The 26,485-nt window shown below is 46.5% G+C and overlaps 1 protein-coding gene across 2 annotated transcripts in view; it reads left to right on the top strand.

The window, feature by feature from the left end:
• slc25a21 (solute carrier family 25 member 21) overlaps positions 1 to 26,485 on the top strand; it is a 781,061-nt gene that overhangs the window by 495,200 nt on the left and 259,376 nt on the right. Inside the window, exon 1 of one of the 2 annotated variants that reach the window (XM_038780819.1) lies at positions 7,938 to 7,999. The exons of the other annotated variant lie outside the window; for it this stretch is intronic. The gene's annotated coding sequence lies outside the window, so the exon portion shown is untranslated. Of the gene's footprint in view, positions 1 to 7,937; positions 8,000 to 26,485 lie in introns of those variants that run through there. 2 annotated transcript variants of the gene reach the window in all.

Here is a 26,485-nt window from a genome sequence, read left to right as displayed (position 1 = left end):
AACGGAAAAGAAAGTTAATGAAGTCTGAAAGAATAAGGATTGAATTATATTTGTTACATAGTATTTAAATTCTAGTTTGATTTTCTTTAATAAGATGGAAGTTGGTTGGTAACAAGATTGCATCAAAGAATGGCTGGTTAGATAGAATTCCACTACTGAACAAGGATGTGGAATAACAGATATGTTTTATTTGAAATAATACGAGACTTGAATTTGTGTCGGTCCTTTTTAAATGACTTACGTTATTTTGTCCAGTGCGTCAAGATTTCAACCTCATAATTCAATTAAAATCCTTACTAGAATCTTCCAGTGGGGCCATGAGATGATCTGATGCACATACGGTGACTCCTGATTGAGGATTCAGTTTTTGACCCTTTTTGCCCGTTTAACGGATGTTGTTCAGGTGGAATAGTGTAGTTGGAGAGTTTATGTTCCTCTTCCGGCGTGGGATGTCTGGAGGTTATAACACGAGGAACAAGTAGAATAAGGGTTCCTCACCTGACAAGGTTGCGTAAAGGGTGGATGGGCAAGTGTTCCACTCGAGCTTTGATGCGAGGACAAAGGGGACCGTGGCGCTGATCAATAGGAGGGTGGCCTTTTCAGTGGCTAATATTTTGGTGGATTCAGGGGGAGGATATGTGATTGTGAGTGGGGTGTTGGCAGGCGCTCCAGTGATCTTGGTGAATGTATATACGCTGATACGGGCTTTATCAAGAGAGTGCTGGCCCATTGCAGCTCCCCATCCCCAACCTTGGCTCACATCAGTTAATCATGTGGGATGGGGCGGGAACTTTAATTGTGTGGTACACCCCAGACTAGATAGATCATGCCCATATCTTGCCTGATCTCAAATTCTCAGATGTGTCTCCTGCAAGAAAACCTTGTACACCTTCAAACTCTTTAGATGGGACCGTTGGATTGACCAATTTAACCCCCTCACATTCCACGTAACCAGCCTGATTAAGGGCCCAGACTACCATGATCAGCCATATCCATCGCAAGGAAGTCCGACAGGGTCCCGCCTCATATCGGACCCAGGCCCACCCAAGATGGAGGCCGCCACCCTCTCAACCAGTACATCAACAAAGAAACCTTCATCGCCAGCAATCTGTCCCTCCCGCACCTGAACTCCTCCCCTCCCTGCCCCACACCGCCAATCACCAAACAATGTTTATGACCTCGGGGATGGCAAAGAAGCTGCTAGTGTTCATGGAGTGGGGGCTTGGGGGGGTGGGGATGGACCCATGGAGATTCAGATACCCGAGCGAGAAAGAGGTTTTTCTTCTTTTCACATGTGCATCGGGTCTACACCTGCAGAGATATCTTTTTTTTTCTCTCCTTTTTTTATATATTGAGTGTACCCAATTAACGTTTTCGAATGAAGGGGCAATTTAGCGTGGCCAATCCACATAGCCTGCACATCATTGGGTTTTAGGAGCGAAACCCAGGCAAACATGGGGAGAATGTGCAAACTCCACACGGACAGTGACCCAGAGCCGGAATCAAACCTGGGACCTCGGCGCCGTGAGGCTGCAGGGCTAACCCACTGCGCCACCGTGCTGTCCCCTGCATAGATTTCTTTGCAGTGGGTCAGTTGTTACTCCCGGGATGGTGGGAATGGTGTATTCGACGATTGTCATATCTTTCCATGCACCACATTATGTGGATATGTGTTTGGAGACTGGCTGCGCTCAGACACTTCCGTGGAGGTTGGATACGGCACTGCTTGCAGACAAGGGGTTTGTGAGAGGATAGCTTCTGCTATTGAAATCTATGCAGAGTTTAATAAGAGTGAGGAGGTCTCATCTTCCATGTTCTGGGAAGCACTAAAGGTAGTCATCAGGGGAGAGTTAACCTTGATTAAAGCTCATAGAGATAAGTCTGGTAGGGCGGAGAGGCAGATGTTGGTGGATTTCATCCTTGAGGTGCACCGTCAATACTCTGCTGCCCCAACAGCAGAGCTGTTGGCAGAGAAGAAGCTTCAGAGTTTGAGTCGGTGTCGATGGGGAAAGCGGTGAGCCAGCTTCATTGTGAGAGAGGGACGTTTCATGAGTATGGGGAGAAGGCCAGATAGTTATTGGCAAACCAGTTGAGGCAGAAGGGGCCTCTCGGGAGATAGCTCAGGTCAAGAACTGGGGTGGGTGGCGGGGTTGGTTTCTGCTCCAGGGAAGGCCAACGGGATATTTGAGATTTTGTACCGGGGCTATACAAGTCTGAACTTCCGGAGGAAGACATGATTATGGTATAGTTTCTGGATGGTTTGGTATTCCCAGTGGTGGAAAGGGAAAGAGGGTAGGAGCTGGAGGCACCCATCAGGCTGGAGGAAATTATGAACTGTATTCGTTCAATGCAATCAGGGAAGGCACAGGGCCCGGGCAGATTCCCTGTGGAATTTTATAAACGGTTTGCGACTGTGTTGGGGCCACCCCTGTTGAACATGTTTAATGATTCGCTGCCTCGGGGATGTTACCGGCCACACTGGCATCAAACTTTTAATCTTTTTTTTATTATTATGGGGCAATTTAGTGTGGCCAATCCACCTTCCTTGTGGGTTGTGGAGTGAGACCCACACAGACACGGAGAGAATGTGAAAACTCCACACGAAAACTCCCAGGTTCGGGATCGAATCCAGGTCCTCGGTGCCATGGGGCAGCAGTGCTAACTAGTGCACCACCATGTCGCCCCCAATCTCCTTAATCTTGACACAGGATACAAATCCCATGGAGTGTGGGTCATATCGGCCCATTTCTCTGTTGAATGCTGATGCAAAGCTGTTGGTTAAGGTGTTGGTAACTTGTTTGGAGGGGTGCCTGCCGGGGTAATTTCTGAGGCTCAGACGGGTTTTGTTAAGGGCTGGCAGTTGTCAGCCAACATTAGGAAACTTTTGAATGTGGTGCTGTCAGCCTCGTCAGGGGTTGATCCAGAGGTAACCATTGCCATGGAAAAAGCATTTGACTAGGTGGAGTGGGGGTACCTTTTTGAGATACTGGGGCAGTTTGGCTTTGAGCCAAAATTCATTTCATGGATTAAGCTTTTGTATAAACGTCCATACCAATGTACTGAGTTTGGGATACTTTCGGTTATAATGGGGCACAAGGCATGGGTGGCCACTTTCCCCATTACATTTTGCTTTGGCGATTGGGCCATAGTACTTAGGTTGGTGGCCAGGTGGAAGGGTATAGAAAGGAGAGGTAGGCAACATAGGGGGCGCGATTCTCCGAAATGGAGACAAAGTCCTGACGCCGGAGTGAAAACCGGAGTGTTTCACTCTGGCGTCAGAGCCCGCTCCCAGCCCCCGGGGGGCTAGGAGCGGTGTTGTGTATTTTACGTGCGTTGGGCCTTGGCGCTGTGTAAAAAGCGGCGTCGCGTAAATGACGCAGCCAGCGTCATGTAAATGAAGTCACCCGCGCATGCGCGGTTGCCGTCCTCCCCGAGGCCGCCCCACAAGAATATGGCGGATGGATCTTGCGGGGCGGCAGAGGAAAGGAGGTCCCCCTTTAGAGTGGTGCCCCGATCGCGGGCCAGACCCCATCGGAGGAAGGAACACCCCTCCCCCCCCACAGGCTGCCCCCACCAGCGTTCCCGCACACTTCCCGCCGGCAGTGACCAGGTGTGGACGGTGCCGGCAGGAACCTGTCGGGTCGGAGCGGCCGCTCGGCCCATCCGGGCCGGAGAATGGCGGGGGTACTGGAGAATCGCCGTTGAGAGAGTGTCCTGGGCGATTCTCCGACTGGCGCGGTGCAGGACTCAACGGGGCCGTTCTCGCCGGTTGAAAGAATGGCGGGACGGCGTCGCGCGATAAAATGACGCGGCCGACGATTCTCCCAACCGGCGCGGCCTCGGAGAATCGCGCCCAGGGTGTCCCGGTAAGCGGACAATGTATTGCTGTATATCAAGGACCCTCTCTCTAATGTAGGGAAGATAATGGAGGTGCTTAAAAAGTTTGATTCCTTCTCAAGATATAGATTGAACGTGGGCAAGTGTGAGGTTTTTCCGGTGAACCCTCCGGTAAAGAAAGCTCATCTGGAGAGGCTACCAGGTAGCTGGGAATACTTGTGGCTTATGATTGGGCCTCGTTACACAAATTGAATCTGGCCAGTCTGGTAGAGGGGGTGAAGGCAGACTTGCAGAGATGGGATGCCCTCCTGTTGTCCTTGACGGGAAGGATTCAGGCGATTAAGATGAACATTCTTCCAAAGTCCAGGTTTGTGATTTAATGCCTTTTGTTCCGGTGGGTAAGACCCCCAACCTCACCCAGCGGGTTCGGAGGGTGTTCTTGCAGAGGGATAGCATTACCTAATTTGATGTATTGTTACTGGGCAGCAAACATTGAGAAAGTGTGGGATGAGTCGTGGAGGCTTTTTGTATAGGTTTGGGTTTGAGGGCACATGTTGAAATGAAAATGAAAATCGCTTATTGTCACGAGTAGGCTTCAATGAAGTTACTGTGAAAAGCCCCTAGTCGCCACATTCCGGCGCCTGTCCGGGGAGGCTAATACGGGAATCGAACCGTGCTGCTGGCCTGCTTGGCCTGCTTTAAAAGCCAGCGATTTAGCCTGGTGAGCTAAACCAGACCCTGCTCCAATGTTACTGCTCCACTTCCATTCTCTCAGGCCAGTTACTCTGTGAGCTTAGTGGTAACAGCTTCTCTGAGAATATGGAATCAATTCAGACATCCCTTAGAGTCTATATCGCTACTGGTGCCTATCTGTAGGAACCATAGGTTTATACTGGCTGGGATGGATTTGTTGTATATGATCTGGGAGAGGGAGGGGGCTGAGAGGTTTAGGGAATTGTTTGTGGAGGGTAGGTTTGCTGGGCTAGGGGAGCTGGTGGCGAAATCCGAACTTCTGGGAGGGAAAGTTTTTAGGTATTTTCAAGTACGGAACTTTGTGCGAAAAGAACTCTCTTCATTTCGTCGGTTGCCAGCGCCTTCTCTTATGGATAAGGTGCTGTCTTTTGATGAGATATGGGAAGGGAGGATATCAGATATATATGGCAGCTAATGGAAAGGGCTTCCCTGGAGGAGATAAAATGGGAAGAAGCATTGGTTTTGGCTGTGGTTGGGGGATGTGGACGAAGGCTCTGCATAGAGTCAGCTTTACATCCCAGGTGCAAGATTGAGTTTAATTCAGTTTAAAGTGGTTCGTAGGGCTCACATGACCAGGATATGTATGAGTTGGTTATTTCCGGGTGGGGGACAGATGTGAACATTGCTTGGGGGGGGGGGGGTCAGCACCACCTAAGGGCAGTTGGAAAAGATAAAGTATGCCATAAGAGGATCAGAAGAGGGGTTTTACTCTGTGTGGCTGTCGTTCATTACCTTCTTCAAGGAGCTGGTTGTCGTCAGCAATTGTGGGTTGGGGTTAGGTTACTGAGTACATACAAGAAAGGTGGGGCTGGGTTGTTGGGATGGTTTTATAAAAAATGTCTAAAGCTGTTTCACCTTTTTATGTTACAAATTGAAAATTTTCTGAATAAAAATATTAGGGGTTCCAAGTTTCCTTTTTGTTCTGTTTCCAAGCATCACAACGTGTCATTGATAACACACAGTGGTATTTTGATTATGACCCAATATGAAATAACTGAAAGATGACAAAAAATATTGTTAACTTTTTTAATTCACTGAAAAAAATGCAACGCTTGGAATATTGGAAAAGCAGAAGAAAAGAAAATCGACAGCTTTGAAATGTGGTGTTTAGAAGGATCCTCTGGGTAAACTGGTGGGGGAAAACTAGCAAAGGTCGTACTGAATGAGGCTGGAAGAACAAGAAAATTCTTAAATAATTTCAGAAGAAGAGCAGAAAGCTATTAACAGAAAGTTTGGAAGACCATGGTTGCCTGTGCCACTCAACATAGCACAGACAATTACAATGAATGATGCGACAAATTGGATAACATATCTGACTGTGTTTAAAATGGGAAAATTAATGTTCTATTTTCAAAATGTTTATGATCTTTGCCATCCAACTCCTCATACTCACTTTCTCTGAGTTCGGTTATGTGTGGAATAAGGGGCAGGATTCTGTCAGCCCGGGGGGCCAGGCCGGAAAATTGCCACGACCGGCATGAATCGCGCCATGCCGCCCCGACGGGATTCTTCACAGAGCAGAGAATTGGTGCCATTGACGCCGGCGTGGTCGGCGCGGTGCCGGTCAGGGGCTGCTTTACGTGGCCTCCCCCACCGACTCTTGGCCTGGGATGGGACGAGCGACCGTAACAAAAAAACCCGAGTCCCGCCGGTGCCGTACGTGTGGTCGTACCCGGCGGGACCTCGGCGTGGAAGGGTCAGACCCTGGAGGGGGGGGGGGGGGGGGGGCTCCGCTGTGGCCTGACCCGCGATCGAGGCCTCATTTCTTTCACGCCAGCCCCTGTAGTCCTCCGCCATGTTGCGTCGGGGCCGGCGCGGAGAAGGGAGCCACTGCGTATGTGCGTGTTGACGGCGATGCCCCGCCGCTCAGTTGATGCCAGGATCAGCAGCTGGAGTGGCATGGGTCGCTCCAGTGCCATGCTGGCCCCCTGTAGGGGCCAGAATTGCTGATCCTGAAACCATGTTGACGACGTCGGGAAACACAACGGCGTTTCCGATGGCGTCGACTTAGCCTCAGGCCAGAGAATCCCGCCCAGTATTTATACTGTTTTGAAATTGGCCAACAGAAAATGTACTTAACCAATATAAATAATTGTGCTCCTGCTGCCTAAACCTATTGCAAAACTAGCGGGATTACAGTTTTATCTACACAAATATAGGTGTTGAGGAAAGAAAGGCATGATTTATGGGCAATTTTACTGTGAATTGTTTGTGCCCGTCCTTGTCAGGTTACACCAGCCACTTTAACAGAATTTATTTCAACAATATGGACTCCGTTTAAATAATTTGCATTATTTTGATTTTAATCAACTGCAAGAATAATGAGACTTAAAAACGGCGACCCTATAGATTTGTTAATGGACTGTGCAATTTTAGGAATCATATTTTGGCAGGTTTACTAAAGCTGTTATAAACAAAGATAAAAATGTTTTATTTCAAACATTTTTAAAAGCTTGACGCTCCCAAACTTCTCTGACTCTGATACCTTAGCAAACATCTGAATTGTGAGATGGTACTTTTGTAACAATGCACTGTATTCTTTCGACCCAAATGTTTCAGTTCCTTCATCTTTTGATAGCGATTATTTCGTTATTGGAATACGGTCCAGTGAATGGTGATCCCTGCTCCCAGACCGTTGGCCTAATGGCTAATGTGCAAGTCAGCTCTGGCAGTTTGGCCTCCATTTTAAGTTGGCAGGGGAGACCAGGTCCGGTGCACAGGCACTTCGAAGAGCGCTCAGGATGGCCTGTTTGTGTCCCGATGCCGGCCTGTGGTGGTGACCAATGCACTCGCCTCCAAATGTCTGTTAAGCTTTTGAGGAATTTGCTCAGAGGCTGCGGAGGACCAGGAGGCTACTTTCATATCGCAGATTGACAAAAAAAAACAAACACGGTAATACACAACTGTTAGGTGCAACGTGGGGCGCCATTAAATCATATTTCTCCTGAACAAACCTTTTGGGAAAAATGGTTTGTTGTCTCAGAATAGCTCTACTTGCCTTTGCGTTCAACCACTTAGCCACTTATCCCTATGATCTTCTGCCTCCCCCATTCTGTGAGCTGAGTGAGGCCTTTGAAGGATGAAAGGCTCCCGGGTCAGTTCCCGCCTTCATGCAACCGCTCCACGCCACTCATCGTGGGTCGAACTTGCCTCCGGCCCAAAGAAGGCGATCTGCACGTAAAGACAGCGACACGTCAACGATGCCGAGCCCCGGCCGGGACAGAGTGCCTGGATTGAAAATCAAAGTATGTTACTGTCAGGTTGCTATCCGCCTATGGAAGCCATAACAGCCACTGGCATTCACACATGCGTACATTTCGCTGATGGTATTAGGATATTGTCGCCGGCAGACTTTCTTTAACCCAAGAACGCCCACTGTAGAATTCTACCGTTAATGCACAAACTATAGGTATGTAAAGAGAAAAAATTAATAAAAACTAGTGTCGGCCCCTTACAGTCAAAAACGGGGGTATTCATAACAGGGAACAAAAAGGCTGAGGCACTAAATTTGTTCTTTGCTTCTGTCTTCTTGAAGGAAGACATGAATAATGAACTGGAAGTTCTGAGAAGCTCTAGTTTTAGTCAGGAGATGAAGGAAATTAGTATTAGTAAATCATAGAATTTACAGTGCAGAAGGAGGCCATTGAGTCTGCACCGGCTCTTTGAAAGAGCACCCTACCCAAGCCCACACCTCCACCCTATCCCCATAACCCAGTAACCCCACCAACACTCAGGGCAATTTTGGACACTAAGGGTAATTTAGCATGGCCAATCCACCTAACCTGCACATCTTTCGACCGGGAGGAAACCGTAGCACCCGGAGGAAACCCACACACACACACGGGGAAAACGTGCAGACTCCTCACAGACAGTGACTCAAGCCAGGAATCGAACCTGGAGCTGAGAAGCAATTGTGCTAACCACCATACTACTGTGCTGCCCAAAAAAATGGTTTGGGGGAAATTAATGGGATTGAAGGCGGACAAATCTCCAAGGCCTGATAATCTTCATTCCAGAGTACTTAAGGAAGTGACCCTAGAAATAATAGATCCATTGGCGGTCATTTTCCAATATTCTTTGGACTCTGGAATGGTTCCCACAGATTGGAGGGTAGCAAATGTAATCCAAGGATTTCACCCAGATAGTGGTGAACCTGTGGAATTCGCTACCACAGAAAGTAATTGAGGCCAAAACATTGTGTAATTTCAAGAAGGAATTAGATATAGCTCTTGGGGCTAAAGGGATCAAGGGATATGGGGGAGAGCAGGTTTAGGGTATTAAACTTGATGATCAGCCATGATCATAATGAATGGCGGAACAGGTTCGAAGGGCCAAATGGCCTCCTGATTCTATTTTCTATGTTTCTTACAGCTTCCCCTAATCAGAAATGTGAGTCAAACATGGTTTGTGGCAGCTTAAATTAGTGGCCTGGCCTGTGGGTAACGAAGACAGCTTAAGGTTTTTAAACTCACACTTTTTCACACCTCCACCAGATAAAGAATGTAATTTGGTACCTTTAATCTTTGCAACATTGGACACTTCTAAGTCTGGGGAGGTATGTTTAAATTTATGTTTTCATGAGTGTTGAAATCCATCTTTATTACAGATGCATAAGTGCAAACGTCTCACCATTTTAAAATAGTATGTATTTACAAAATGTTGTTACCCTCTCCCCACAGCTTAATGTCTTGTAATTTCCTATATAAATTCCAAAAGCAATAGCTCACAACCAGCCATAACCAAATTGAAACATGACACTCTGAGAATAAGTGGATAGTTTGAGACAACCTCTTTATGTTTAATGCTGTACCTAACTTTAGGTTAAGAAATTTTTTGTTAGAATTCATTGCACTTTCAATTAAAGCATGTGACTGAATCCAGGTATCATCCAGTTAATCAATCTTTTGATCACACCACCACCATCAAGTTCTGATCTAAACTCTTTCTTACAGCCTGGAGTCTATGGCAAAAGAATTGATCATTTCATGTAGGGACAATGAGAGGTAACTGAGCCCTTAAGGCTACAATAGTGAGGCAGTAGTGACCAAGGCTAATAATGAGGTGAGCTGGCAAATTAATTATAGTCTGCCACAAATGTTACGCATTATATCACTTTATTACTTTTCGTTTACTTTTTTGTTTTGTCTTACATTTTAAAAAGTTCTTAATGTGTTTGATTTATATTTGTTTATAACTTTTACAAATAGGATCTTGTTTCTGAAACTATTTAATTTAAATCATTTCTTTTCTGATTTTTCTCCTGAATTTCTTTCTCATAGAGAAAATTCAATTGAATGAATCCAATGCACAATGTTGTGCACTCATTAAAACTAATGAGATTAGCTGCCTATTTCATATAATTATTTGATTATATAGTCATTACCATGCAGCAGCCCTTGTTTCCACCAGGAAGTGAATACATCTAATTTAAGGCAACAGAGTAATCAGCATGTCCTAACATGCTTAACTTTAAAGGCACACATATTTTGAAATGTTAATGTTTTGACCCCTTTGTTTTTCAAAGTTGCATTATGCCAGCTCTTAAATTCTATTCCTGGCTCAACCTGGAGATTCCTGGTGTTTACAATGCTAATGGAGTGTTACCTCTCCCTGGCCAAATGTTAAAGTCAGCTGTACTGCTGGAAACTCCCTAACGGAAATCCAAGTTGTTTAGGGAACAGTAGAATTTCTGTATTGCTGAGGCTCTTATCTGATGCTGGTGTTGACAATGCCACAGAATCCATTCACTTGCAGTGTACCATCCCAACTATTCACTGTGGAGAAATAGTTTCAAAAGACCACCATTAACTACGAGACAATCGGAGTGATCCATGTCGATTGACGTTTTCTCAAAAAAAGGTGGTGGATTCTCTGTGGAAGGTTCTTTGAATGGACAACTTTTAAAAAAATTTTAGAGTATCCAATTATTTTGTTCCAATTAAGGGACAATTTAACATGGTCAATCCACCTAACCTGCACATTTTTGGGTTGTGGGGGTGAAACCCACACAGACATGGGAGAATGTGTAAACTCCACACGAACAGTGACCCGGGGCCAGGCTCAAATCCGGGCCCTCAGTGCCGTAGGTAGCAGTGTTAACCGCTGCGCTACCGTGCCGCCCTTCAGTGGGAAACCTTAAGCCACTTGGCAGAATGCCTCCTAATTAAAGCTCTGTTGAAAAGCAAAGATAGATGTATGTATAATCTTGGATTTTAGTGTGAAGAATCCTTTTTTTATCAGATCTGCCATTTACTGACAGTGCCTGCAACATCACATGTTGTTCTTGAGACACCTCTGGCTGAGAAGAGAGAGTTGTACACCTTGTTCTGAAATGTATGTTTGTAAAGCAAGTCATGATAGAGTAATCTTGTAGTTTTGTGAGTGTTTGTCACCAACGTGTCCATAACACAGTAATATATGCTCCATGGTCTGAACCAGGAACACACACCAAGATAATAAATATCTGTTGCTGAAGACCATCAATTCAGTAAAATATGTACTTTGGCCTTCTTGAAACTTAATAGTTCTTCATAGCAAAAAGATTTTTGACTGAGACTGATTGTTGCACATTCCATCCTGAAGAATGTATTGAATTTTTGTGTAGTTGCCACAAAGACAACATGAAGAATGAGCCCAATGTGAGTTTTCATTGAGTATTTGTAATTTAAATGCAAATGTGGCAGTTTCCAATTAATAACTTAAAAAACAAATGTATTACTGTAAATATACCTGAAGATCTTTCTTGTGAATCGTGACATGACCACATGCCACAGAGGTATTTTCTGATCTGGGTTATTTAAGTATTTGTCCATAGATAAAATTCACTTTTTTTAAATGGCATTGTCTCTTTGAATCTGGTATCTAGATGGTGCTTCTTCCTTTTTTCACTTCGTAAAGTGTGCAAATTTTTGAATGTAAAATTGATTTTATATTACCCTCTGGCCTCTCAAATGTTTTGCCTTCGTTGACTACAACACTTCAGGTACCGATATGCTCAACCACACCCTCATCTCTACCTTCTATAGTAAGAAGTCTTACAAAACCAGGTTAAAGCCCAACAGGTTTGTTTCAAACACAAGCTTTCGGAGCGCAGCTCCTTCCTCGGGTGAATACCTCTCCATTCACCTGAGGAAGGAGCAGTGCTCCGAAAGCTTGTGTTTGAAACAAACCTGTTGGACTTTAACCTGGTGTTGTAAGACTTCTTACTGTGCTCACCCCAGTCCAAAGCCGGCATCTCCACATCATGTCTACCTTCTATGCCAGAGATGGGCAACCTAGGCTACTGATGGGCCGCATGAGTGGCATTCTTTCATCTCAGTGGGCAGCAAGATTGAAATCGCACATGTGCAGTAAACATGAACAAGATTAAATACATTTAATACACACTGAATATTCAATAATGGTTTACAGAAAATGCTAAATCATCCATGTATTAATAGAACTGATATAAACTTCAAATGGCAGTGGTCACAGCTCCCAATAGCATCACTGAGACTGAAGAGCTGCTGGCCCTCTCATGGACTGGCAGCTCTTGGCTGGAAACCTTGATACCAGGCAGTTATTTGCCTGCTAGCCGTTGGATTGGGTCGGGCTCACGGAAAAGGAATGGTGCGGTTACCTCCTAGCCATTATCATACCACCATCATTAAATTCAGCCCCCAGTATTTTCTCTAATTAAATATGGAAGACAGAAGCCATTGTCTTTCATCCCTACCACAAACTCTACTCCCTAACCACCAACTGCATCCATTTCCCTCATCACTGTCTGAAGTTTAATCAGACTGTTCATAACTTCAGTGTCATTTTTGACCCCAAGATATGTTTTCAACCATGCATCTGTGCCACCACCACCACCACCAACTACTACCACCTCTGTAGCAACACCTGCCTTTGCCCATGTTTTAGTTCACCTGCTGGCGAAACCCTCATCCTCGCTTTTCTTAATACCAGGCATAACTATTCTAGTGCACTCCTAGCCAGTCTCCAAAACTGTACCCTCAATAAAACTGAGGTTCTAAAATCTGCTGACTGTGTCAGAACTTATACCAAGCCCATTCATCCATCACCCCTGTGCTCACTGACCTACACTGGCTCCTGATAAAGTAATGTCCCGATTTTAAAATTCTCATCCTTGTTTTCAAAGCCCTCCATGGCCTGTCCATTCCCTATCTCTCTATTTTCCTCCAGTCCTTCAACCCCCTGAGATACCTGCGCTCCTCTGCCTCTGGCATCTTGCACTTCCCTGATTTTACCAGCTGCACCATGGTCATGTCTTCAGCTGCCAAAACCAAAACTTATTTTCCTCTACCTAACTTTCCTTTCTTAAGGTGCTCCTTAAAACCTATCTCTTGGACCAAGTGTTTGATTACCTGCCCTAAAATCACCTTGTATGGTTTGGTGTCACATTTGTTTGATAAGGCCCCTCTGAAGCACATTGAAATGTTTCATCTCATTAAAGATGCTACATAAATACAAAGGATGTAATTCTCCCTAAACTTTTCTAAGTGTGGTCTCTGGCTGGAAACGGGTTGCGATTTCCGTCGGTGGGTCAACGCGATCCGGATCACAATCCACCCACATTTCGAGTTTTTTTGGAGGGCGGTTTGATTTGCACCATCTTGGAGAGGGACGTGGCTAAACACGGTGGCGGGTCCGGCTCATCAGAGGTCACACCGCCATTTTTAAAGGACGCCCCAATCTCAGAAAATCACCAAAGACCACCTCCCACCCTTCTTGCTGGTAAACTCCCCGCCCCCTCCCCATTCACCTTTGGTACTTGCCCCAGCATTTCCAATCTGGCACTGCCCTGCAGTGTCCCCAACCACAGGGATGCTAAAATAGCCGCTGAGCCACCCGGGTGTGGTCATCACAGCTGGTTTCCATTTGTGGAGACCTCAATTAAGGAGAATTGCAGGAGCTGAGAACATCCGGCTGAAAATAAATCCTGCATATTTATATGAGGATTTAAATATGTTAATCTAGTTCGTGCCTAGTGAGGACATGAACCAAATCATGTCTGCTGGGAGGGCCCGGGACAATCAGAAACTGTTTGGCGCCTCCCGCAAATCCTGTTTCGGGCTTCGTCCGGAATTCTCTTGGCATAATAAGATTTGCACCGGATGCAATACGGCCGGAGAAACTTCAAGGTGTCGTTGCCCATTTGAGCTTTGTACATTGCTTTCCTTAACCCCCAGTGCTGGTTATGCTAGGATTCCCTGTGGAATGCAGAAGCAGATGTGGATTACACTATTCAAAATAGCATATGTGTAGACTCATTTTCATAGTGCTGTAATTCCACTTTTTTTTTCTTACTTTATCGGAATTACAAAGCCAGAGCTCAGAGTGTGGACAGGGGAAAACCCCAAATCCAGCTCCTTGCCTGCTCCAAAAACCAATTCAAATTGAAGCCAATTCATGGTCCCTACAAGAGAGACATACCAGATCCAGGCATTACACCTGATCTCACGCTCATCTTAAAAGGTGTGGCATTTTAATTATGAAATGCAACCAATGGAGAAAACATACACACTACCTATCAGCTGCACTCCTGAACAACCAACATTTATCTAGCACTCTTAAGGTAGCGAAAACATGAAGTGAAATGAAATGAAAATCGATTATTGTCACAAGTAGGCTTCAAATTAAGTTACTGTGAAAAGCCCCTAGTTGCCACATTCCGGCGCCTGTTCGGGGAGGCTGGTATGAGAATTGAACCGTGCTGCTGGCCTGCCTTGGTCTGCTTTCAAAGCCAGCTATTTAGCTCTGTGCTAAACCAGCCTCAAGAAGCAAGAGGAGGAATGCAAACCAGAACAAGAATCAGACAAGAACCTGAAGCTGAATGAAGGCTAAATGAGTAAGATTGTAAGGAGGCTTTTGTCGGTGAAGAGACATGTAGCAAGGCAGAAGTTTAATTTCAATATTACATGGCTGAAGGTGGTCACCATTTTGAGGGATGCATAGGGGACTGGAGTCCGAAGAATTGAAAGAAGGTGTAAGTGAACAGAGACTGGGGGAGGTTGCAAACAGAAGGTAGATTGAGGCCATGTACGAATTAGATGAAGGCAAAGGTTTTGAAATCAATGTGCTGAAAGTGAAGACAAATACCTAGCACTGGAATTTGTGTACTGTTGACTAAAACGTAATTGACCATTCAAGGAAGAAGATAAAATTGAGTACTGAAATGCAACATTTCTGTGTGCTGGAGATGCATTGGAGATAACCATGTAGCCAGGATAGGTTGCTGCAAGAGCTATAGTGCATTGAGAGAAGTAGGAATGGAACAATGTATGGACTGTATCAAAGAGGTAGAGCACAGAGGAAAGCATTTCATGATGATGGTGCAGTGAAGGTTGTGGGGAGTTTAGAAGGTACAATGCTTCATTGAAAAATGTAACTTAAAAGTGCAATAATTTAACAGTACAACTTAGTTTATTAAATATATTGCACATGAACAGATGTTTCCGTACAAACCGGAAATTTGTTTATAGTTGAATTTAAATACTAACAACATAAAATTGGGTCAGGTAGAACCACTGTTTGGGTGTTTTGAGTGCCATTGAGGGCCAGAATGGCAACAAAACATACATACAGACTTTTGGAGTGAGTTGTAACCGATGCTATATTGCTGTGGGTTCCCGTATGGGTGTATGCAAATTAAGTGAATGGTTGTCAGTTAATTTTACATCAGTAGTTCCATTTTTCAAGAAGTCTTTTGTAACTTAAAGGTTTCCACACAAAATAGTTGCTTCCAGTCATGTGCACCAGTTCCTTGGGAAAACCACATGAGGCAGAATTCTAGGTTCTCCTGCTGGCTGAGAGAAGGAACCTAAAAATTCTTGGCTGGCCTTTCCACCAAGCTCCCTCCCAGAATGATCTCCTTGCAATTTTACAGTGGGCCGAGCAAGGCTAATCTGCTCCAGCCTACCTTATCACAATTGAGGTCCTTAAGTGGCTAATTAATAACCACTTAAGTAATAATTCCTGCCCAGTCTCAATTTTCAGGCTGGCAAGATGAGTTCAGGGGCAGGTGGGAAGCCTGCAAAGTCAGTCACCCTGCACATGCCACAGGTAGGAAGGTGGGGCGGGGGAGCACCTCCATCAATAGCCTCCTTTCAACTTCGGGCACCAGCCGCCCACAAAAATTGGCCCCTCCCTCTGTCCTCTCACTCGTTCTCCTGTCTCCAGTGGACCTCAGCTCCCCTCCTCACCCTGAAACCCCCACACTTACCTGGTCAGTGACCCCTGTGACTTAGACCCTGTCTAATGCAGCTTCTGGTGATGCTGGGACTAAACTGCTGCTGCAAATCAGATTGGGCAGTGGTTACCTGAGATGGGACTTCATCCATATTCAGAGATGGAAGTTCCTCCTCTGGCCGATTAACCTTCTTAACCTTCCTGGGAATATTAAAGTGCTGCAGGGTAGCCAGTGCTGGCGACGATGCGTTGGCCACTGATGTTTGGGCAGCAGGTAGAAAAACACTGCGATTCTAAACTTCCTGGCCATGTTTTATGCAATCAGCTACACAGAGCAGGGCAAGCTGCTGGAAGAGGGAGCAGGAAGATATGGGCTCACAGAAGGAGGCCAAATCCAGCCACGGTTTTCAGGGAGCAATTCTGACCTGAACCACAGCGACGATCAGTATGTGAGATATTTGCATTTCAGTAAGATCACTTTCACTGAAATCTGCCACCTATTGCAGCAACAGCTGCAGTGTCAGAACATGGCGAGGATCATGCATGGTCAGTGGCTATGAAAGAGACTGTGGTGATGAACATTTATGTGTGTGGCTCTTTCCAGGTTAAAGCTGGAGATATTTGCAACATTGCACTGTTTGCTATGCAATGAATCATAAGCGAGGTCACTGACGCTCTCAGTTTTAAGATGGCTTATTACATTTCAATCTCTTGTCAGAGAGAAACAGGTGGAGTGAGCATAAGATTCTACTAGGATTGCAGGCTTCCAAATGATGCAGTGTGCCATTGACCACATGCATATTCATTTGTGGGTACCACATGTCATCTTTGATCTATATCAGAAACAAAAGATTCCACTTCCTCAATGCCCAGCTGGTGTGTGACCACACACAGAAAATCATGCTCTGCCAACTGCATTTGAGCCACCATGACAACCAAAAGATACTTGTCAACAAAGGTCACTGACCATGTAGCTGATGACTGATGTACAGTATGCATACATTGAAAGCCATGATGCGCAGGATTGAACAGACATTGCTGTTGCTCACTGGATGCTCAGTAGTACTCAGCAGGGTGAAAATCAAGATCCGTCATGATCTAGTATACATATGCTGCATGATTCTACTATCATGATGGTATGGCAAGCAGCTGAGGAAAGGCATGGCCCCTTTCTTGCCTGGCTGTCCATGAGGAATTCATCCAAATGCACACCACACCCAAATTGTCCATTCACCAACAGCCCCAAAGCTTACCTTTCCTCTGTCACTGGGTCATCAAAGTATTTGCTTGGTCACAAGAAATATCACAGAATGAGCATTCTAAACCAAAAAATGAATGAAAACATTCCATATTGCATACAATTATCTATGCACTCCCTTAGTGCCTGCCTTTCTTGTCCTTTTGCTTGTTCCAGTTCATTGTTCTCCCAGTGACTACCACATGGTTGATGCAAGGCTGAACATTTTTTGTTCAGAGTGATCATATTTGTTGTCCTTTTATGTTTTACTGGCAGCGTCTAATATCTAAAATGACCTCAAATTAGTACTATATGCAATAATGAAAGAATATTATCTTTAATAGCCACTTTATCTACTACTACGATAATACAAAAGTAATTTATCTGCATTGTTTTTCAAGTCATTGGTAAAATATTACCGCAAATTGTGGTATTCTCTTTTCCTCTCTGTAACTCATGTTTCTTAAATGGTTTTAATGAGTTTAGAAATAGAGACATTTGAAGAATACGAATTAGTGCAAGATAATAAGATGTGGTAAAACCGTATTCAGATACTTTGCGTTTTGTATCCAGTTGCTACAGTATGTTGGATTGGAATAAGCAGTCTTGTGCACTTTAAAATTTTAAGATATTAAGTAATTATTATGAACTTATTTGACATTTGTTCATAGTGCAATCACCAAGATCCCATTAAATTGAAATTACCACCTTTATTTGACTTTTAATTACTTCAAATAAAAAAATATGGCTTTCCTGTTAAGTCCAGCAGTATTGCACTTGACTGCCTGAGGTGGATTGAGCATTCAATCATCTGGGCTACACATCTTAACAACTGATATTAATAGCTTTGCTTTGATTCACAGGCATTAACTTACTGTTCTTGCCTTGAGTTGTTAAGGCTATAAATTGCAGTCTGGCAGTTGATGGCACGTTCCACGCTGTAAAAGTTTGCGATGTTACTCCTGATGACTGTGAACGTAGATTTATTAGTGTTCATTTTAATTACTTTTAAGTTTATCATCTTGAGGTCGACTAGAACAAAGTAAATCTCTTGAAGCAGGGTTATTGAATAACTTGTAAAATGGAACACTCAGTACTGATAGTGCCAATGAGGAAAGGAGACCAACAGCTTTATTGGATTTTATTTCCATTATTAAAACTTAACTAAAGGGAAAAGATAGCCAAAATTGAGAACAGGAGGAAAGAGGACAAGCCAACCTATGTTAACATTGTGATTTGTGGTTTTAAGGCTCTGTGAAAGAATTGGAGATGGTGTCATAAGTTTTGAGTTCAATACAGCTAGGTTATAGTGAGGAGAAAGGGCGAACATATATAATGGTAGATTTGTAGTATAAGGGAGAAACAGGAGAGAAAAAATTCAGAAGTGCATTCAAGCCTTCACCAGCTAAGGTTCTTGATCCTGTTTAGTATACAGTGGAAAGCATAGATGGAACTCGGCAAAGGCAATACATGCTTCTGCTTTGTTGTCGAGCATTAATGTTCCAGGCTCACACACGAAGAATGTCTACATGAACAGGTCATTGTCCATAAGAGTACCAAGAAACTAGCTCGAAACCCTAAGCTTTGTGAGAGGTTGGTGGTGTGTTGGGGGAGATGTCATTTGAAGATGCGTTCACTAATCTTGACCACTTGTATGAGATTATTGAACTTTTTCTGGCTCTGCTGCCAAGTTTGTAGGGCCAGAATCTGGATATTGACCACCCTGGCCACCTGCTCCCATTCTCTTACCAGAGTTTCCCGGCACCTCTGTACCAATGTGAAAACATGACGGGCGGGATTCTCTTAGCCCACACCGGGCCGGAGATTCATCAGGCCAGGCGCGGATGGCATGGCTGTTCTACGCGGGCCCCCCCACGGCGATTCTCCGCCCGGGATAGGCCGAGTGGCCGCCCAAAAAAGCCCGGGTCCCGACGGCGCCGTTCACATGTGGTCTTACCCGGTGGGACTTTGGCATCCATCCTGTCTGGGGCGGCCTTGTTGGGGGGGGGTGTCTGACCCCAGGAGGCCTCCACCGTGGCCTGGCCCGCGATCGGGACCTACCGATCGGCAGGCCAGCCTCTCCTGGTGTGGGCCTCTTTTGCCCCGTGCTGACCCCTGTAGCCCTACGCCATGTTGCATCGGGGCCGGCGCGGAGAAGAGAGCTACCGCGCATGCACACATTCGCACAGGTCGCAGCGTTCATACGCAGACTCGCGGCGTCCATTTGACACCGGTATTGGCAGCTGGAGCGGCATGGGTTGCTCCAGTGCCGTACTGGCCTCCTGTAACGCAGAGGATCGCTACACATAGCGGTCCGATGACGCCATTGTTAAACTCTCCAGTTTATATGACAGCATCAACACTCTGCCTTCAGATGGGAGAATCCCGCCCAACATCTCTCCTTTCCTCTATCACTTAGCCCTGCATCCTAAAAGCTGGGAGCCCTCTTACTGACCTTGTTCATTTACTGTGCTTCAGCTAGTCAAGCTTTCCAGAGACAGTTGTTGCAGCTTCTGTTGCGTGAGTGTAACTACCCTGTAAGAGGAGGGCAGGCTGTCTTAAAGACATATGTCACGGTAGCCTTGCACATATTTGGACCCCCTGAAGAGCATGTAGGTAGTCAGTAGTGTATTTTGTGCTGGGCTGGACACTGAAATCCTTTGTATCAATAGGCAACATGAGGTTTGCGCCTTGTCTACCACAATGGGACCAGACTGGGGGTAATTGTGACTTGTGATCCCTGTGCCCAATGTCAGGCCTCATCGCATTTTTGGACTTGATCTCCATGAAAACTGTGCAGTGATCCCTTCTACTAATTATGTCATATACAGATGCATCTAAGACACCTTGAATGGTAAGAGAGAGGTCAAGGATGAGGCTCAATCTGGCTGATACGTCCTTGAGGACACAGACAGCTTTTTCAGTAGTGATATTTTCGTTCCACTGAGGTACTCGGTGTTTCTTCAAATTCTGTTCAACATGCAGATGTACTGATTCATCAGTTGAGCGAGGGTGATTAGTGGTATCTATCTGGAGGATTTTCTTATTCTTACTTGACCTAAACCACAAAACTTCATCGGGTCTTCCCAGGGGCATTCTCTGATGGATCCGACCTGCTTAGGATAGAGAATGATGGAGAAGCCTGGGATATTGGCCAGTAGGTGTGTTCTCCAAACCTGGTTATGTCAGTCTGCTTCTGACAAGTCTGTGTGAATGGTCTGCCAACTTTGTGAGGACTTGATGAATGCAGTGATCAGTTTCATTCACAGTTCCTCACACAGTGGAACATTTTATGAATGTATGTTGTAAAATCAATCACAAACAACATTTGTGCCACACAAGGGTCACACAGCAGTCAACTCCAACAAGTCTGAAAGGCTAATCACCTCCCTTGACATTTAGTTGTATTACCACCAGTCTCCTATCACCCTAAGGATTACAATTGGCAGAAAATTCAACAGGAGCAGCTACAATAGTTCCCCTCCCATCTCTCTTTTCACAATATAAGTCAGGAATGTGCTTTTGGACTCTCCACTCGTCTGGAAAAGTCCAAGGGCAACAGTATTCAAGAAAAGCATTCAGAAATTGGGCAGCACGGCAGCACAGTGGTTAGCACTGTGGCTTCTCAGCGCCACGGTCCCAGGTTCGATTCCAAGCTGGGTCACTGATTGTGTCTCCCTGTGTCTGCATGGGTTTCCTCCAGCTGCTCCGGTTTCCTCCCACTAGTCTCGGAAGACATGCTATTAGGTAATTTGGACGTTCTGAATTCTCCTTGTACATCCGAACAGGCGCTGGAATGTGGCGACTAGGGCTTTTCACAGTAACTTCATTGCAACGTAAGCCTACTTGTGACAATAAAGATTATTATTATTATCAAAGCAGTCTGCTTGATCAGCATTTCACCTACTTGTCTAAATACCGGCCCCCCCCAGAATAAGTATGTTGTGGCTGCCATGTGTACTATCTATAAAATTAAGTGGGATGAACAATGTAGCTCTCACCCAAAATTGAATTTTTTTTAAGTTCCCTGTTCCCCAAAGGCCCTACATTGTTGTTGTCAGCAATTTTTGAGAACTCCACATGTCCAGGTTCAAATCCTATGGGCAGAATTCTCCGCAGGGGGCCGAATTCGTGAAGGCCGTTGTGAACTCGGCCGAGGTTCACGATGACCTCGGAGCCCGCTCCCCGCACCTAATTCACCCCCACCCGGGGGGGCTAGGAGCGGGCTTCCGTCTTTCTCGGCAGCGAACTCGTCACGCCGAGAATGTGAACTCATCCGCGTATGCGCAGGTTGCTGGTTCCAACTCGCGCATGCGCGGATGACTTCATCGCGCAGACAGCATGAACCCGCGCATGCGCGGTGGCCGTCTTTCTCCTCAGCCACCTAGCAAGACGTGGCGGCTTGATCTTGCCGGGCGGCGGATGGGAAAGAGTCCGTCCGTTTTGGATGCTGGCCCGATGATCGATGGGCACCGATCGCGGGCCTGTCCCCTCCCGAGCACAGTCGTGGTGCTCCCGTCCCAATTGGGTCCCTAGATGCCCCAAATGGGCATCTGGCGCCCGTTTCACGAATGCGTCGAAAAGGTGTGTTTCCCGCCGTCGTGAAACGGGCGTGAAGGGCTGGCCGCTCGGCCCATCGGGCTCGGAGAATCGCTGTTCGCCGTGATTTTTCCGAGGAAGGGGCGGGGGAGAAATGCGGGGGGCGCCAGGGGGGCGTACAAAATGTCAGGGGGCCCTCCCGTGATTCTCCCAGGCCGCGTGGGGAGCAGAGAATCGCGCCCTATGAATGTGCATGTATATATTTAATAAACAAACTGAAAACAAGAGTCAAGTGCCCCCTGCCAGGCTGACAGGCCAAGGTGCCAGGTGGAGAGCCAGGGTTGCACCCTGCCCAGAGCCTGACCAACCACGGGTCTGTAATGCCCCCCCCCCCGGTGTTAAACCGCGTCCTGGCGAGGTCTCCAAGGTGTGCCCATTAGTTCCAGGCCCCGGGAGAATACGGCGCAGACATATTTAAATGAGCCCAGCAAAGCAGAGATCCAGATCGCGACATTCCCGAAATTCTGTAAAATCCCGCAAGACATTTGAGTGTCGCGAATCTCAGAAGAAAATAAATGGCCTCGATGCGTCACCAAGCTAGGCGCGACAAGGCCATTAATGTGCGCCCTATGTTTACTGTCTGCGGCTACCTTTCTATCCATGTTAATACATAGACTTGTATTTACATTTCCTCTGCCACCATGGGCTGGGTTCACAAAAGCCTGTGACAATGAGATCAGGTGCCGGGATGGTTTAAAAATCTCTGGATCCCAATGCCTCTGGAAGGCACTGTGACTTTCAAAGGGAGAGCAGGAGCTGGTAGCCTGCACACCTCCAATTAACAGATTGTTAAGCTTTGTTTTGGAGTTTATTAACAGCATTTGGAGCAGCAGTTATAAATTGTCAGTCTTGTGGTATGGGCAAAATGGAAGGTCTGGGGCACATTAGGGAGCAGTTGTTCTAAACACAGCAGGAGCCATGAGTGCTAATGGTCAACAGTTATGAGAGACAGGATATAAACTCAGCTGCTCACCTAGTGACGCAGAACTGCCACTGTTGGTGTTGAGAGGCATGTTTATCTTCATAGTGAGTGGTTGGACGTTTTGAGAATGGCATGTAGCTGCTGGCATTATTTGGGCATCAGAGGAATGGCATGTAGCTGCTGGCATTATTTGGGCATCAAGGAAACGCTGATGAATCAATGAGTAATAGGTAAGGGAGTTGACATGGGAGTAAGGTATACTGACATTGGACAGAGTAGCATGGAGGAGCTTTAGCACAAGCATCCTCCTGGTCAAGAAGAGGTCAGAGGAGCACAGCGAGGGGCTGCAGGGAAAAGAGGGTGCTACCCATGACATCTGATGCACTGGCAAACCATCAGTTACCTTCAAATGACAGAGTGCCAGTTCCATAGGAGACTTTGTTATTGGTCTCAGATATTTGTGCTCTGGTACAGAATGACCGATGTTTCGCAGACAGTGTCACAGTCCCCTGCCTGCAGCCATCAAGGACGCCGTAGCACTGAATTTCTATCCAACTGGATCATTCCAGGGATCAGTTGAGGACCTAGATGGCATCTCACAGTTGGTAACTCAATGTGCTATCAGGGCAGTGGACGACTCTCCGAGTGGCTGCTGGAGAATGCCGGGTATCCCTTGAAGGGCTTGCTGCTGATGTCCATCTGGTGCACAGCCGCTGAAACTGAGAAATACTACAACCAAAACTGTCTACATTGAACAAACCATTGGCTTCTCATTGTTTTTTTTAAATTTAGAGTACCCAATTATGTTTTTTTTTAAATTAAGGGCAATTTAGCGTGGCCAATCCACCTAACCAGCACGGTAGCATGGTGGTTAGCATAAATGCTTCACAGCTCCAGGGTCCCAGGTTCGATTCCCGGCTGGGTCACTGTCTGTGCGGAGTCTGCACGTCCTCCCCGTGTGTGCGTGGGTTTCCTCCGGGTGCTCCGGTTTCCTCCCACAGTCCAAAGATGTGCGGGTTAGGTGGATTGGCCATGCTAAATTGCCCGTAGTGTCCTAAAAAGTAAGGTTAAGGGGGGGGGGGGGGGGTTGTTGGGTTACGGGTATAGGGTGGATACGTGGGTTTGAGTAGGGTGATCATTGCTCGGCACAACATCGAGGGCCGAAGGGCCTGTTCTGTGCTGTACTGTTCTATGTTCCATATTCTATCTTTGGGTTGTGGGGGTGAAACCCACGCAGATATGGGGAGAATGTGCAAATCTGAACCTGGGATTCAAACCAGGATCCCCAATGCTGCAGTCCCAGTGCTAACCACTGCGCCACATGCCGCCCTCTATTGTCATTGTTTCTACACACCATGGCAATGCTGCTTTCTCCCTTGTCTCTGCTTCTCGTGGGTGAGCCTGTACTTTCCATCCTTGTCATGGGGCTCTTCCGCAGTCTGCAGAATTTGTGCCCTTAGAGGGGCACCCTGTGTCACAGGGCGATGTGGCATTGATGGTTCCTCAGTTGGAGGAGGCCAAGGACGGTGGTGTTCCATGAATTATAATAGTCATCTTTATTACTGTCACAAGTAGGCATACAGTAACACCGCAATGAAGTTACTGTGAAAATCCCCTTGTCTCCACACTCCGGCGCCTGTTCGGGTACATGGAGGGAGAAATTATTCCATTCTGCAGCAACATGCAGTCTCTCTCCATTTAAATATCACACAAACATACTTTCGTAACTTGAGGAGGCAATGGATTCATGGTTATGATTAGACTTTGAATTCCAGATTTATCTTATTGAATTCAAATTTTACCATCTGCCACGGTGGGATTTGAACCCAGCTCCCCAGAGCATTATTAACCTGGGTCTCTGAATTACTAGTCCAGCGACAATGCCACTGCCTCCCTGTACAATTGTCTATTGTCTGGTCTTGACATGTTCAAGGTCAGAGAAATGCTGAACTAGTACACAAAATCTGATTTGATGCTCATCCAAAGGCAGAATCATACAACAGCAAATTAATACTTTTAAACTTTCAGACTAACCCACCATAATAACTTCACAATGCCAGTGACAAAAAATAATTGCATATCTACATGGATGGCCAGCGACTAAAGCATAGTCCCAACCCAACATACTTGGGCAGCATGGTAGCACAGTTGCTTCACAGCTCCAGAGTCCCAGGTTCGATTCCTGGCTTGGGTCACTGTCTGTGCGGAGTCTGCATGTTCTCTCCTTGTCTGTGTGGGTTTCCTCCAGGTGCTTCTGTTTCATCTCACAGTCCAAAGATGTGCAGGTTAGGTGGATTGGCCATGCTAAAATTGCCCTTCGTGTCCAAAAAAAGGCTGGGGTTACAGAGATAGATTGCAAGTGTGGGCTTAAAAGGGGTGCTCTTTCAAAGGGCTAACATTGGGCGAAATTCTCCCAAAACGGGAGAAATCGTCAAACTGCCGTAAAACCCGGGCGGGTTTTACGGCATCGCGCCCCTTCCCGACGGGGGACCGATTCTGGTCCCCCGTCGGGGCTAGCAGCCCGACGTCGGAGGCTCCGACAAGTCGGGCTTAACGAAAATCGTTAAGCCCGCTTGTCGGACTTAGCGCCAGCTGACGCGTCATATGACGTCAGCCGCGCATGCGCAGGTGGGAAGACTCCACCCGCGCATGCGCGGATGACGTCATCGCGTTTTTGCGCGAAACCCGCGCATGCGCGGTCCGGGTTGCCCCTCAGCCGCCCCGCGTATTGATACTGCGGGGCGGCGGAAGGACAAATAGTGCGCGGGCATCGGGCCCGCTGCCCGCGATCGGTGCCCACCGATCGCGGGCCCATGGCACCCTTGGCACGGCCGTGGTACTGCCGTGCCAATCGGTGCCATGGTTATTTTTTCCAGGTGGTCACGACGTTTTTACGAACGGCAGGACCAGGTGTGTTTGTCGTTCGTAAAAAGGTCGTAAAGGGCTGGGACTTCGGCCCTTCTAACAGCTGTGAATCGCTGCCGGCCGTAAAAAAACGGCGGCAGCGATTCGTGTCGGGATTTCGGCGGGGGGGGGGAGAATAGCGGGAGGGCGTCAAAAAAGTCGGGAAGGCCCTCCCGCTATTCTCCCACCAGTCGTGGGGGGGGGAGAATTTCGCCCATTGCATTTGCCTTCCTAACTGCCAACTGAACCTGCACATTAACCTTAACATGAACAAGGACTCCCAAGTCCCTTTGTGCTCTGATTTCCTGAGCAATTCTCCATTTAGAAAATAGTCTATGCCTCCATTTCTCCTTCCAAAGTGCATAACCTCACACTTTTCCACATTGTATTCCATCTACCACGTCTTTGCCCACTCTCCTCGCCTGTCCAAGTCCTTATGCAGCCCGCCTGCTTCCTCAAAACGACATGTCCCTCTACAGATCTTTGTATATCATCTGCAAACTTAGCAACAGTGCCTTCATTTCCTTCTTCCAATAGCTGAAACTGCAAGCACTTGAAACCTCTTTATCTTGTGTAAATAAGCATTGTCAAATTTACTGCATAGATCAGAGTCAGAGTTGTCAGTTAAACAGTGTTTTCCCGGGGCAGCACGGTGGCGCAGTCGGTTAGCCCTGTTGCCTCACGGCGCTGAGGTCCCAGGTTCCATCCCGGCTCTGGGTCACTGTCCGTGTGGAGTTTGCACATTCTCCCCGTGTTTGCGTGGGTTTCGCCCCCACAACCCAAACATGTGCAGAGTAGGTGGACTGAACACACTAAATTGCCCCTTAATTGGAAAAAAATTAATTGGGTACACTAAATTTATGAAAAAAAACAGTGTTTTCCCTGAGGCTGTGATGTTTCAAAGTTAAATGGATGACTGGGCCCTCAGTGAATAATGCAAACGAGGCTTGGCTGAGAACCCATGAATCCATTAGCCTGTTGAATTTTTGAACGGGCGTGGAAATGTCATAGCTTGGCATGGGGGGCATGATGGGCATAAG

The sequence above is a fragment of the Scyliorhinus canicula genome, chromosome 2 (genome assembly GCF_902713615.1).
Source record: "Scyliorhinus canicula chromosome 2, sScyCan1.1, whole genome shotgun sequence".
NCBI classification, from domain to species: domain Eukaryota; kingdom Metazoa; phylum Chordata; class Chondrichthyes; order Carcharhiniformes; family Scyliorhinidae; genus Scyliorhinus; species Scyliorhinus canicula.
The sequence above is the reverse complement of the archived record's forward strand: the minus strand, read 5'-3'. Positions and strand labels throughout refer to the sequence as shown.